Source organism: Danio aesculapii, chromosome 3, assembly GCF_903798145.1.
Source record: "Danio aesculapii chromosome 3, fDanAes4.1, whole genome shotgun sequence".
Lineage (NCBI taxonomy): Eukaryota > Metazoa > Chordata > Actinopteri > Cypriniformes > Danionidae > Danio > Danio aesculapii.
In genome coordinates this window covers 14,598,315-14,611,413 of record NC_079437.1, presented here as the reverse complement: position 1 = coordinate 14,611,413, position 13,099 = coordinate 14,598,315, and the positions used below count along the sequence as shown (strand labels likewise).

The 13,099-nt window shown below is 36.3% G+C and overlaps 1 long non-coding RNA gene and 1 other non-coding gene across 2 annotated transcripts; both read left to right on the top strand.

Annotated features, from left to right (window-relative positions):
• The first annotated feature begins 5,807 nt into the window (after window positions 1-5,807).
• On the top strand, window positions 5,808-9,157 carry LOC130218233 (uncharacterized). The gene is made up of 2 exons (XR_008835932.1): window positions 5,808-6,116; window positions 8,775-9,157. It is a non-coding gene; the product is annotated as an uncharacterized LOC130218233 (long non-coding RNA).
• A 2,137-nt stretch (window positions 9,158-11,294) lies between these two features.
• trnac-gca (transfer RNA cysteine (anticodon GCA)) lies at window positions 11,295-11,366 on the top strand. Its single transcript has one exon. It is a non-coding gene; the product is annotated as a tRNA-Cys (tRNA).
• Window positions 11,367-13,099: the final 1,733 nt, after the last annotated feature.

The following is a 13,099-nucleotide window of genomic DNA, read 5'->3' as shown; positions in this document are numbered from 1 at the left end:
GGCAGGCCACTTTGTCCAACAGAATGAGTTGAATGTTTTTGAGCCGAGCGTGTACTTCTCTCCAACTGGAAACAATGTTACTCAAAATGATGTTGCTTTTCTCGTCTAAAATGCCAAAATATAATGCAGAGTATGATCGAAGCAAGTGTTTTGCTTTGCTCAAGACACTTTTTTTTCTTTAAAGACGGAATTTCCTGTTTAGTCTTCTGTGAAACATTCAATATTGGTGTACTGTTTATCATTCAAAACACACTCTCACACAGCCATATTAGCATTTGACATGTCAAAATACATCTGATATGTACAGTACCATTTAAAGATTTGGGGTTGGTAACTTTTTTCATGTTTTTGAAAGACTTCTAGACTCACCAAGGCTATTTGGGGATTTTTGTGAAGTTTATTTCTAAACTAATTTCGAGAGGATCACGTGCTTATGATCGCTTGGTGCCGGCATTGCATTATTATGGTGGCTTGAAAAGCCAGCATACTGTTATCTTTCTTCTTCTTCTTCTTCTTCTTCTTCTTCTTCTTCTTCTTCTTCTTCTTCTTCTTCTTCTTCTTCTTCTTCTTCTTCTTCTTCTTCTTCTTCTTCTTCTTCTTCTTCTTCTTCTTCTTCTTCTTCTTCTTCTTCTTCTTCTTCTTCTTCTTCTTCTTCTTCTTCTTCTTCTCTTCTTCTTCTTCTTCTTCTTCTTCTTCTTCTTCTTCTTCTTCTTCTTCTTCTTCTTCTTCTTCTTCTTCTTCTTCTTCTTCTTCTTCTTCTTCTTCTTCTTCTTCTTCTTCTTCTTCTTCTTCTTCTTCTTCGACTAATTTCTAAGTGTATCTCCTCCTAGGCCTTTCAAGCTACATACTTCAAACTTTCGTCAAACCTTCAAACTGGTCTGACTCGGGTTGCTATATCTTTTCTAACTGATCCGACCTTGGGTTTTCCGAAAAACGACCCAGAAAATTCCCAAAAGTCCCATTGACTTAACATTGGGTCAAACTTTGTGAGCTCATAACTCTGCATCAGACTGTCCTACAGACTTCTAACTGGACTCATTTAACTCAGTCTAGCCAGCAGCCAATAACTGATGACTTTTTAACTTACTAGCCACTCCCTAGCAACCACTTACAGCACCCTAGCAACTGTCCCATAGACTGTGACTAGCTTTTCTAACACATGCTAACAGTTTAAACATCCTACTGACATGCTAATCTTGCTAGAAAGGTGCTAGCAACACGATAGTGACATGCTAGTCATGCTAGTAAAATGCTAATTCATGCTAGAATCATGCTAACAACATGCTAATTCATGCTAGAAACAAGCTGATTCATGCTAGAATCATGCTAGTAACATACTAATATCATGCTAGTTACATGCTAATTCATGCTAGTATCATGCTAGTTACATGCTAATTCATGCTAGAATCATGCTAGTTACATGCTAATTCATGCTAGAATAATGTTAACTACATGCTAAGTCATGCTAGAATCATGCTAGTAACATGCTAATTCATGCTAGTAACGCTGGTAACATGCTAATTGATACTAGAATCATGCTAACAACATGCTAATTCATGCTAGAAACATGCTAGTAACATGCTAATTCATGCTAGAAATACGCTAATAACATGCTAATTCATGCTAGAATCATGCTAACAACATGCTAATTCATGCTAGAATCATGCTAGTAACATGCTAATTCACGCTAGAATCATGCTAATTCGTGCTAGAAACATGCTAATTCATGCTAGAATCATGCTAATAACATGCTAATTCATGCTAGCATCATGCTAGTAACTTGCTAATTCATGCTAGAAACATGCAAGTAACATGCTAATTCATGGTAGGATCATGCTAGTAACATGCTAATTCATGCTAGAATCATGCTAGTAACATGCTAATTCATGCTAGGATCATGTTAGCAACATGCTAATTCATGCTAGAATCATGCTAGTAACATGCTAAGTCATGCTAGGATCATGCTAATAACATGCTAATTCGTGCTAGAATCATGCTAGTAACATGCTAAATCATGCTAGAACTATGCTAGAAACATGCTAATTCATGCTAGAATCATGCTAACAACATGCTAATACATGCTAATCCATGCTATAATCATGCTAGTTACATGCTAATTCATTTAGAAGGTTTTTGGTCCAATGTTAGGTCAATGGGATTTGAAGTGTTTATGTTTTATATGGAATTTTCTTCACCATTGTAAGTAAATGGGCAAGTTTTGAACACTCTTGCACCCCAGGAGTTTAACATACACCCCAGTTTAATATGTAGATTTGCACAGCTTGGCAGACCCGTCAAGTGTGGAAGGTCACATGTTTCTAAGAAGCTCTCTTTCAAAGTTATGATGCGTCAAAGTTTGGTTCGATGTTAAGTCAATAGGAGTTATTCAATAGGAGTTATTCAAGAAAGCCTAGTGGTTAGTGCATTGACAATGAGATGCCCACGCTGACATGAGTTCGAGTCCCAACTTGAGGTCCTTTGCCAATCCTTATTTTTCCCTTTCTCTCAATGCTTTCGTGTCTCCATTAACCTGTTCTGTAATGATAATCTTAAAGGTCCCATGAAGTTAAAATAAAGTTTATTAGATGTTAGTATCTGTATTGTTAGTTTTTAAGATGCCTATAAGCTAGTGTGCTTCAGGTATAAAACATGATATAAACGTGTAAAGTTTGTAGTTTGTCACTTCAGCCTAAATGGAGCAAAAAAAAATTACGTCATCTCAAACTTCAGTTTTTCATCAACTTGTGACCAATCAAATGCTGTCTATCTGACATGCCCCGCCTCCTTCAAGGCGCTTCTCGTTTGCTGTTCATTTAATGCACTTGAGCTCAACTGCTGTCACTGGCAGAGCGGTCATCAAAACAAAACTCTATTGGCTGATTTTTAAAAGGGGAGGAGCTGAACAATGGCCCGCCCTCTCTTGTTTTGGTTGAGAAAACATCTAATATATATGCACATTTCAAAGCACTTAAAAAAACAACTTCTCATCAATTATCCTTCGGTTTAGTCCCTGATTTATCAGGGGACACCACAGTGCAATGAACCACCAATTACCCTGGCATATGTTTTATGAAGCAGATTCCAGCCGCAATAAAAATAAGTATAAAAATAAATCATTCAAATTAGCTGATTTTTCCAGGATACTTTCACGAATATGGCTTTAAAGACATATTTTAAAACATATTTTCTTGAAAGAAACATTGTATAATGCTTGAAATTTCGATCAGAAATGTATACTTTTTGTATAAATGTTAATTCGTCTTTAAAAAAACACCCCCTCCCTTTGAACTGTAGTGTATATTTAGATTTTTTTAAACACATTTACCAGTGTAATTTTGAAGCTCACTGTCTTTCAATAAGGCGAGACATTCAGGCATGCATGTTTTGCTCACATTAAATGTCTATTTTAGCTTATCTAAATACATATTCTTCCTGTATGAACCTTAAAAGGGTTTGGTTGTTCTGCTTTTGGGAAAATCTGTGATAGTTTAAAGTATCGTATCCACTGTTAGTAATGGTCAGTACTTGAATGACTAACCAGCCAAACACATTAGGAAAGTTACCGAAAAGGAAGCAAACGGTGGAAAATGTGATGATTATGATGCTTAAACACATTCTGAGTAAGTGGAAGCTCAAATACAAAACTAAACATGCATTTCACACACTTGGAAAGATGAAAGATTCTCTTGGAACTGATAAATGTAGCAATTACATGGATTTAGACAGTTTATCAATACAATTCATTGTCTATATGCTGTGAATCTTTGATTATTTTTCCAATATTTCACAAGTGATGTTTAACATACACTCAAAAATGATTGCTGCTTGTTCAAACTACCTGTTTAAATTGAGTTGAAACAGCACAATTCTTATCATTTCTTTGGCTAATTTGTTTTGTTCAGTCCACTTAAATTTGTAAACATTAAGTTAACTTAAATGTTTTGTGCTAGGACAAAATGAAGGAATGGTGTTGATCCCACTACCTGGTTGGGGGATTTGTAGTTCTCAGCATTTGCATGAGATTGAATTAAGAGAGGGAAATGTTGACAATAAAAATAATGTTACACTGAAAAACCCAACAGTCAACTTTATCAAATGAAATGAGTGTAGTTAACTCAAAATGTACTGAAAGTTAATTCTACTCATTTGAAAAGAGTTTTGAACTCAGTGTTAAAGGTAATGAGTTAATTAAATACCCTAGATTAGTTTCTTAACTCAAATGGTTTGTAGCGATCGGTTTCCTCAAACTTTACTTTTGAGTTTGAGTTGCCTTAACTCATTGGTTTTACAGTACTCAGTTGGTTTGAGTTCATTTATTGGGTTTTACTGTGCTCAAATTGCTTCATTTACTCATTAGGAGTAAGTTCACAGTACTCATTAGGATTAGTTTTTGAACTTAATTGGTTTGTTGCAATCGGTTTCCTCATGAGTTACCTTCTCTTATTGGGTTTTACAGAGTAGGTGTTTAAAGTTAATAGAAAGACTTAAGACTTTATTCTTCACTTTAGTTTAAAGATTTAGAAGAGTTTCGTGTAATGCTTTGAGTTTTGAGATTACCACCTTGCAGAAGCATCTGTGCTTTGGCTGTTGGCAGCTTCATAACTCATGAAATATGCTTAAAATGGCTCTTTTAGTTCATTGAGGATAACTTTAAATAAAACTAAGAGACTTTGAAATATACAACACATCATAGACACATGATATTATCAGACATTTGAGCTTAAGTAAAATAAAAATACAAAAGTTTTTTTAGTTGGTGCTACACTCAAAAGATTTCTGTTTCAAACTAATTTAAAATGAGTTAAAACAACACAATTCTGGCTATTTTTGGGGGGTGGGGGGGCTTAATTGCTTGGTTCAATCTACTTAAATGAGTTGCGTTATCTTAATGGATTTGTGTTGGGGCAACATGAATGAATTGTGTGCAGCCCTGCATTTTTTACAGCGTACACAAATTGATTGTATGGAAATCCTGCCCTCAATTAAATTGAGTTCAACCAATGAGTTATTTTTGAGTGTAGCAAGGATTTTTCAGGGCATTTGCAACTATTTTTTTTAAGTCTTATTTCTTTTAGTTTGGCTCGAATACGGAAAATTAAATGTCTAAAAGGTGAATTTTATTATTATTAATAATAAAATAAATATCTTTTTATTGTTTTATTGTCTTTTTACTGTTGTTCAATCTCTGCCCTAATTGTCAAGTTAAACTTATTAACTTGGTTATCTCTTAACGTTGGATTAGTAAAATATTATATACTGTCATGTCAAAGAAAAAGAAATTACTAATTGGAAATGAGTTATTAAAACTATTATGTTTAAAAATGTGTCAGATTAAACATATTAAAAAACATCTGAATTTCACAGGAGGGCTAATCACTTTATTTTAATTCCAATCTTAAATTAGGATTGTTACTACATACCTATAAATCCTATTACAGTATATAAAGGGATAGTTCATGCAGAAATCCTTAAGGTGAACACAAACGAAAGAGATAGTTTGATAAATGTTAGAAAACAGCAGCCATAAACCTCCAAAGTAAAAACTATTGAAGTCAATGGCTACAAATCTTTCAAAAATCATCTTATATGTTCAACAGAAGGAACTCGGAAGGTAGGAGGGGAGTGTGTTTTTTTTTTATTTGTGTTTATTTTCGGGGTGTGCCCTCAGTTAAATATTTAATTGCATATTAATAGATAAAACATGAAATGCTTCTTTTATCCGTATCGGTTTGTTTCCTGTAATAAAGATCGATATGTATCGATTCTAATAAAGCAGGCATATGCACTCTTCACTCATTAAAAAAAAACACACACACAAAGATGCTCCCCTTTACTGATCATCTGGCCGCGGCTATTATTATCGCCCGCTGCATCTGTTTCTCGCAGGGCGGCCAGCAGTGTTGAGCAGCCGGGCAGGATCTGCAGTCCGCCGGACACTCAGCCCAACATTTCTCAGCTCCGGTGACCGAACGTCCTCCGCATCTCCCTCATCATGCTGGACGTCCTGATACTGATGTTTTTCGCCATCATCGGCCTCATGTTCCTGTCCTACATCATCTACATGCTGTGATTGTGTCAACATGGACGCGCCTCGCGACGGATCGCGAAACACAAAGGTTGGTGATGAAATAGAGCAAATAACGGAGGAAGAGCGCCGTTGTCTTGTTTATAAGAGGGGTGTTTGATTGATGGTGTTTGTGGGTGGGCGCTTATCTAAATGTGCTTATCATTATGGTTAGATGAAAATAGGAATATTGGATCATTTAGGTCTGTGATGTTATATAATATTACCATTTTTACATGCGTAATACGAGGAATAGCACAATAGACTATATCGCGGGTTTGCATTTGCATTAGCTATAATAATGCTACAGGCCTCGTGCAGATATGGAGAACCAAACCTGCAAAAAGAAAATGTATATGGTGTGTAAATATACAGTTGAGGTCAGAATTATTAGCCCCCTGAATTATCCCCGCTCCATTTATATTTTCCCCCAATTTCTGTTTAACGGAGAGAAGATTTCTTCGACACATTTCTAAACATAATAGTTTTAATAACTCATTTCTAATAACGGATTTATTTGATCTTTGCCATAATGACAGTAAATAAGCTATATATTTTTTCGATGTCTACAGAACAAACCATCGTTATACAATAACTTGCCTAATTACCCTAACCTGCCTAGTGAACCTAATTAACCTAGTTAAGCCTTTAAATGTCACTTTAAGCTGTATAGAAGTGTCTTGAAAAATATCTAGTCAAATATTATTTACTGTCATCATGGCAAAGATAAAATAAATCAGTTATTAGAAATGAGTTATTAAAACTATTATGCTTAGAAATGTGTTGAAAAATCTTCTCTCTGTAAAACAGAGACTGGGGAAAAAAACATAAACAGGGGGGCTAATAATTCTGACTTCAACTGTATATATTTATAAAAGAGCCGTGCGATATTCTGCAAATAACAGCACTGGTCTAGCCTCCTAACCCTTTAATGTTGTGTACTCCACATAACAGCGACAAGCAGGGGACACGGTTTGTACTGCAAATATTGCTGCTGTTGGACAACATAATGTACTTTTGAGGCTTTTTTGGTTGAGAATGGAGTTGTTTAGATTGCAACTAAGCAGTTTATTTATAAGGATAGTGCCTATTTTTAAATATTTATCATTTCTGAGAGATAGCGTGTCGGCGGCCATAGGCCTATCTTTGAGAAATGATGGTTGAAGTTGTTCATCCACAAGATGGCGACAGAGACCGCATAATAAGCACTTAGCACAAGGTAATTTCAAACTACAGCTGATCCAGCCTGATCTCACGAGAAAACGTATTTTACGTTTTGTCAGTTTAGTGGCTAATTCATACGAATTCGTATGAGTTCAGTCGTACGAAATTGTATGATTTTAAAAACCGCACCTAACCACACCCCTAAACCCAACTATCATTGAGGGATGAGCAAATCGTACTAAATTGTACGAATTAGATCGTACGAATTCATACGAATTAGCCACTAAATCAAAAAGTTACGAATTGCCGTGAGACTGTGTTGGCTGATCAGATCATTATTAAACAGCTAAATGACTTTCTAAAGCCCTGCTCACACTGTGAGATTTCAGCCACGATTTTGTCATCTGAGGAAAATTTGGGAAATCCTAAAAGATTCCTGAAATGCTAGGCTAAAATCGGAGATCTTTGATCGTTGGTTTGACATGTTCACAGACAGCCGATTAGTGTCCGTTGCGATCAGATTTTTCCTCCGATGAAATTCTGGCAGTGTCAGAAGTTTTCAGACACTTTCCTGCATTGTGAGCACAGAGAAATGTCAAAACTGTTTTTTTCTTCCTGGTTTTATTATTGAGACATGCCGTGTGCAAAATTGCTACAGATTGTTTACATTTTCTATGAGGAATCATTTCAGAACGCGGGATAGTGAAAGTGTCACGGGTGGATGACGTCAAACTTCTGGGGAGTTTTCTTCCATGTTTGGTGCATCTTCATTGTCGTTCAGTCTGACTTTATGACAGCTAAGATCTTACAGTGTGAGCCATGTTCGTGCAGTCTGACATGCTACAATCATTCAGGGTTATAAAAAGATTACACAGTGTGAGCCGGCCTTTAGTCAATCTCTCTCTTTTGTGTGTGGTAGTGCGGTATTTATACCTCAGTAATATTGTGATCTCCCTATTACAACAGAGAAATACTGCGGAATCTCAGTAGACTGATGGCATTTCATACTGTTCAGCCTTATAATCTTACAATGTGAGCAAAATCACCTGTTTTGTCATCACTTTAGACATTACGCTAGAGAATCATTCAAACAGCTCTAAAGTGACGTTAATGAAGTAGCAACGGTTTTCTGCTGTTCTGACGACAGCTGCAGATGTGAATGAATGGTGGAAGAAAGTAGTTCCTCTTTCAAAAGGGTTTTTAGACTCTCCATGTTTGATTTTCTTTATTATACATACGGTTATGCCATCAAACTGTTGTATAAGCGCAATATCACACTCGTAGCAGTGCGATGTGGCTGTACATCGTCACTGGTGGAACAGTAAGGCAGACCAGTGCTGATATACAGCCACATCGCACTGCTACAAGTGTGATATTGCTCATATACACTATAGTTCTATATAAAATATATACTATATATTATTATTATTATTAAGTATTTATTTATTTGTTTTTTGCAGGTCTGGTCCTCCATATTGTATGATATCCGATTACTTCATCGTGTTTATAATAATATCATATTTATGTATTGTGTTGAACCTTTCAGGAAGAAGCTCTGTCTCTCTTCTTTCTGATATGAGGAGGAGATGAAATGTGAACTCACTGGAAGATTCGGGATACAGGATGAGACTTCCTCCTTCCCTCTGTCACACAACACTGTTCCTGTAGGGTAGTAATCAACCCCAAGAGCTCCGCCTGAATGATGTTTTCCTGCCTTTTTTATTTGTACACTATTGAAGTATATTTTCCTAATGTCTGAAACACTAGCATGTGATCTGCAGCTGTCTGGATGTTCATTGTCCTGCCTGTTGTTTCTGCATATTAATTTCACAAGTTAACAGTGTTTATATCAAATGCATGTATTTTATGCCAGTGGCTCTTCATAAAGCAGCTGTTTATTTCAGAATAAAAGCTTTTGTGAGGATGAAATGGCCTTGTGTGGAGAATTATTCATGTCACATGAATGTAATAAACACACTGGGGGGAACACTGTATTTAACGGTGTCCTTAATACAGTATAACTATACATTTACCTACAGAGTAGCCTATGTACATGCACTTATATAGATGAGTTTGAGTTTGTTGCCCGTAATTATGCATAAACATTGTTATTTATGTATAATTGTGTAGTTATTATATGGGATGTGTAAGTGTTACCTAAACAAAATTAATATTCATCACTTACGCATATAACTATAAGAAGGTCGCTGGTTTGAGCAGTTGGCATTTCTGTGTAGAGTTTGCATGTTCTCTGCTCATTAACGCTAATTTCTAATCAGCCAATCACATGGCAGCAACTCAATGCATTTAGGCATGTAGGCATGGTCAAGACGGTCTGCAGCAGTTCAAACTGAGCACCAGAATGGGGAAGAAAGGAGATTTAAGTGACTTTGAATGTGGCATGGTTGTTGGTGACAGTCGGGCTGGTCTGAGTATTTCAGAAACTGCTGATCTACTGGGATTTTCACGCACAACCATCACTATGGTTTTACAGAGAATGGTCAGAAAAAGAGAAAATATCCAGTGAGCGACAGTTCTGTGGATGCCAATGCCTTGATGATGCCAGAGGTCAGAGGAAAATGGCCAGACTGGTTCCAGCTGATGGAAAGACAGCAGTAACTCAAATAAGCACTCGTTACAACTGAGGTATGCAGAAGAGCATCTCTGAATGCACAACACGTCCAACCTTGAAGCGGATGGGCTACAGCAGCATAAGACCACACCGGGTGCCACTCCTGTCAGCTAAGAACAGGAAACTGAGGCTACAATTCACACAGGCTCACCAAATCTGGACAATAGAAGATTGGGATAATGTTGCCTGGTCTGATGAGTCTCGATTTCTTCTGTGACATTCAGATGGTAGGGTCAGAATTTGGCGTCAACAACATAAAAGCATGGATCCATGCTGGCTTGTATCGACGGTTCAGGCTGGTGGTGGTGGTGTAATGGTGTGGGGGATATTTTCTTGACACACTTTGGTCCTATTAGTACCAATTGAGCATCGTGTCAACGCCACAGCCTACCTGAGTATTGTTGCTGACCATGTCCATCCCTTTATGACCACAGTGTACCCCTGACAATGGCCTCCACAATCACCAGTACTCAATCCAATTGAGCATCTTTGGGATGTAGTGGAAAGGGAGCGTCACATCATGGATGTGCAGCCAACAAATCTGCAGCAACTGTGATGCTATCATGTCAATATGGACCCAAATCTCTGAGGAATATTTCCAGTACCTTGTTGAATCTATGCCATGAAGTATTAAGGCAGTTCTGAAGACAAAAGAGGGTCCAACCCGTACTAGTTAGGTGTACCTAATAAAGTGGCCGGTGAGTGTACATATATAAAACAGAGGGAAAAAAAGAGGTTTCTGACTGCTGGATTTATGAGTATGAAACTTGGTGAGTCAAAAGATTGATAACATAAGCTTCATTTTGCAAATTATAACAAAAATATATATATAATAATTCATTCATTTCAACTTAGTCCCTTTATTTATCAGGGGTCTCCACAGCAGAATGAACCGCCAACTTATCCAACATTTGTTTAATGCAGCGAATGCCCTTCTAGCTGCAACCTATCACTGGGAAACATCCATACACTCTCATTCACGCACACACACTACTGACAATTTAGCTTACCCAATTCACCTATAGCGCATGTCTTTGAACTGAAGGGTAAACTTCACCCGGAGGAAACCCACGCCAACACGGAGAGAACATGCAAACTCCACACAGAAATGCCAACTGATCCAGCCGAGGCTCGAACCAACTACCTTCTTATATAGTATACAGTAAAAAATCTGACAGCACTTTATCAATTATATATTTAGATTTCTTCCACCATAAACTTTTTGTATTTTGACAATGCCGAAAATATGAGGGACTATTTCTGGGTCTATTAAACAGAATGAACAATTGATGTCCATAGCTTCAATAAATCTGATATAAATATTGAAACACACACTAATCAATTCTGGGCTCATGTTATCACAGCATTAATCGATTAAATTGAGAGTATATTATTGCGTTCATATTTCACATCTGCCGACATGTGGTATGGTCAGGGGGTATAGCTCAGTGGTAGAGCATTTGACTGCAGTTCAAGAGGTCCCCGGTTCAAATCCGGGTGCCCCCTACAGTTGTTTTTAGAAAATACATATTGGCAGTTTCACACATCTTAATGCATAAACACTCTCAAAGAAGCCTCCCGCGCTCGTAAAAGTCCAAACGACACTGACAAACGTCAATGAAGACTGGTTTTGAGCTTGAATGGAGTCACTGGACCGGTTTTAAAGCGTAGTTTAATGCAGATTACCAACAGGGAGCAGTACAGCACACCAGATCACGGACTGCCACGTAGACAAGAGAGGAATGATGACGAATTACAGCGACATCGGATGGTTTGTTTTGTTTGTTTGTTTTTAAAGTCTTATTCAGGAATTCCACGTGTCATTTGTGGAATGTCATGGAATTTTAAAAATGTTCTATTCCAGAGATTCAAATTCAGGCAGTTTTTTTCGTGTGTGTGTGTCCAAGTCAGGGTATTTACTTCACATTTATCAACATGTACCTTTTCTACACCGTGTTTTATTAGCACGTTGTTTCAGGTGTTATGGGCAGCCATTTTCAGCGCCATCTCATTACTTTTCCCGCTTGTTTACCAGCAAGAAGTCAAATGCTGTTATATTATTTATTAAATTTCCCATTAATTGTATTTTATTAACGTCTACCACTACCCAATCCTTAACTCAACCATCACAGTAATGTAAAAAGAGTAATTATACCGAGTATTATGTATGTTATTTAATAAATTACCAAATAAATTCGATTTTATGAACGTCTACTCCTACTCCTACCCCAACCATAAACCCAACCGTCAATGTAATGTAAAAACAGTAATTATACCGTGTATTATGTATGTTATGTATTAAATTACTCAGTAAATTGTATTTTATTAACGCCTACCCCCCACCCAACCAACAGTACTGTACAAATAATAATTATTGTTATACAGTGTCACAAAAATTATGCTATATTGATGTGCGTATCCACAGCTGTATGCTATCTAGTCTTCACCTCATCTCCTAGCTGTATTTGAAGAGTTTAGATGCAAAAACCTCTAAATGCCGTCTGAAATTTTCCTTTAAAATGAGCATTTTTATCAAGCTCCTGTGTGTATGTTCAGTAATATCACTTTTATGGCAAAGAATAAGTCCTTTTCCTGGTCTTTAAACTGAAATATCTCAACATAAACAAAGGAGGCTGAGAAAAAAAGTTCAATTTCAATGGAAATTTCAGACAGCACTTAAGCCTAGAGAATTTTGCATCAGAATCTTTATTTGTTAACTAAGGCAAACATGCTAGGAAAATATAAATTTCAAGAGCTTGAAATTCAAGAAGATGACAGATAAGCTGAAATCTTGTGGTACCTGAAGCTTAATGAGTACCTTTGCTTAGGGCTAGGCGATAAAAATTTCATATATATATATATATATATATATATATATATATATATATATATATATATATATATATATATATATATATATATATATATATATATATATATATATATATATATGAAAGCTACAGATGTTGATCTACCCTAAAGGTTGCTTTGATTGTTTAGTATTTATGCTTTACCATTGCACACACTTTGTAACATTTTATTTATCAGGTCTAAGAGTCTCTTTAACACTTTTGTTTATTTTATTATGAAGAGATGAGATATTTTGTTTACATATTTTTGTTTTTGACTATTAAAACTTGCCTTAGTAATGTTGGTGAATTAAAATAAAGTGGTTAAAAATATCCTAATTATCCTAAATGTATTGTTAAAAAATATTCAATAATTATCGATATCAAATG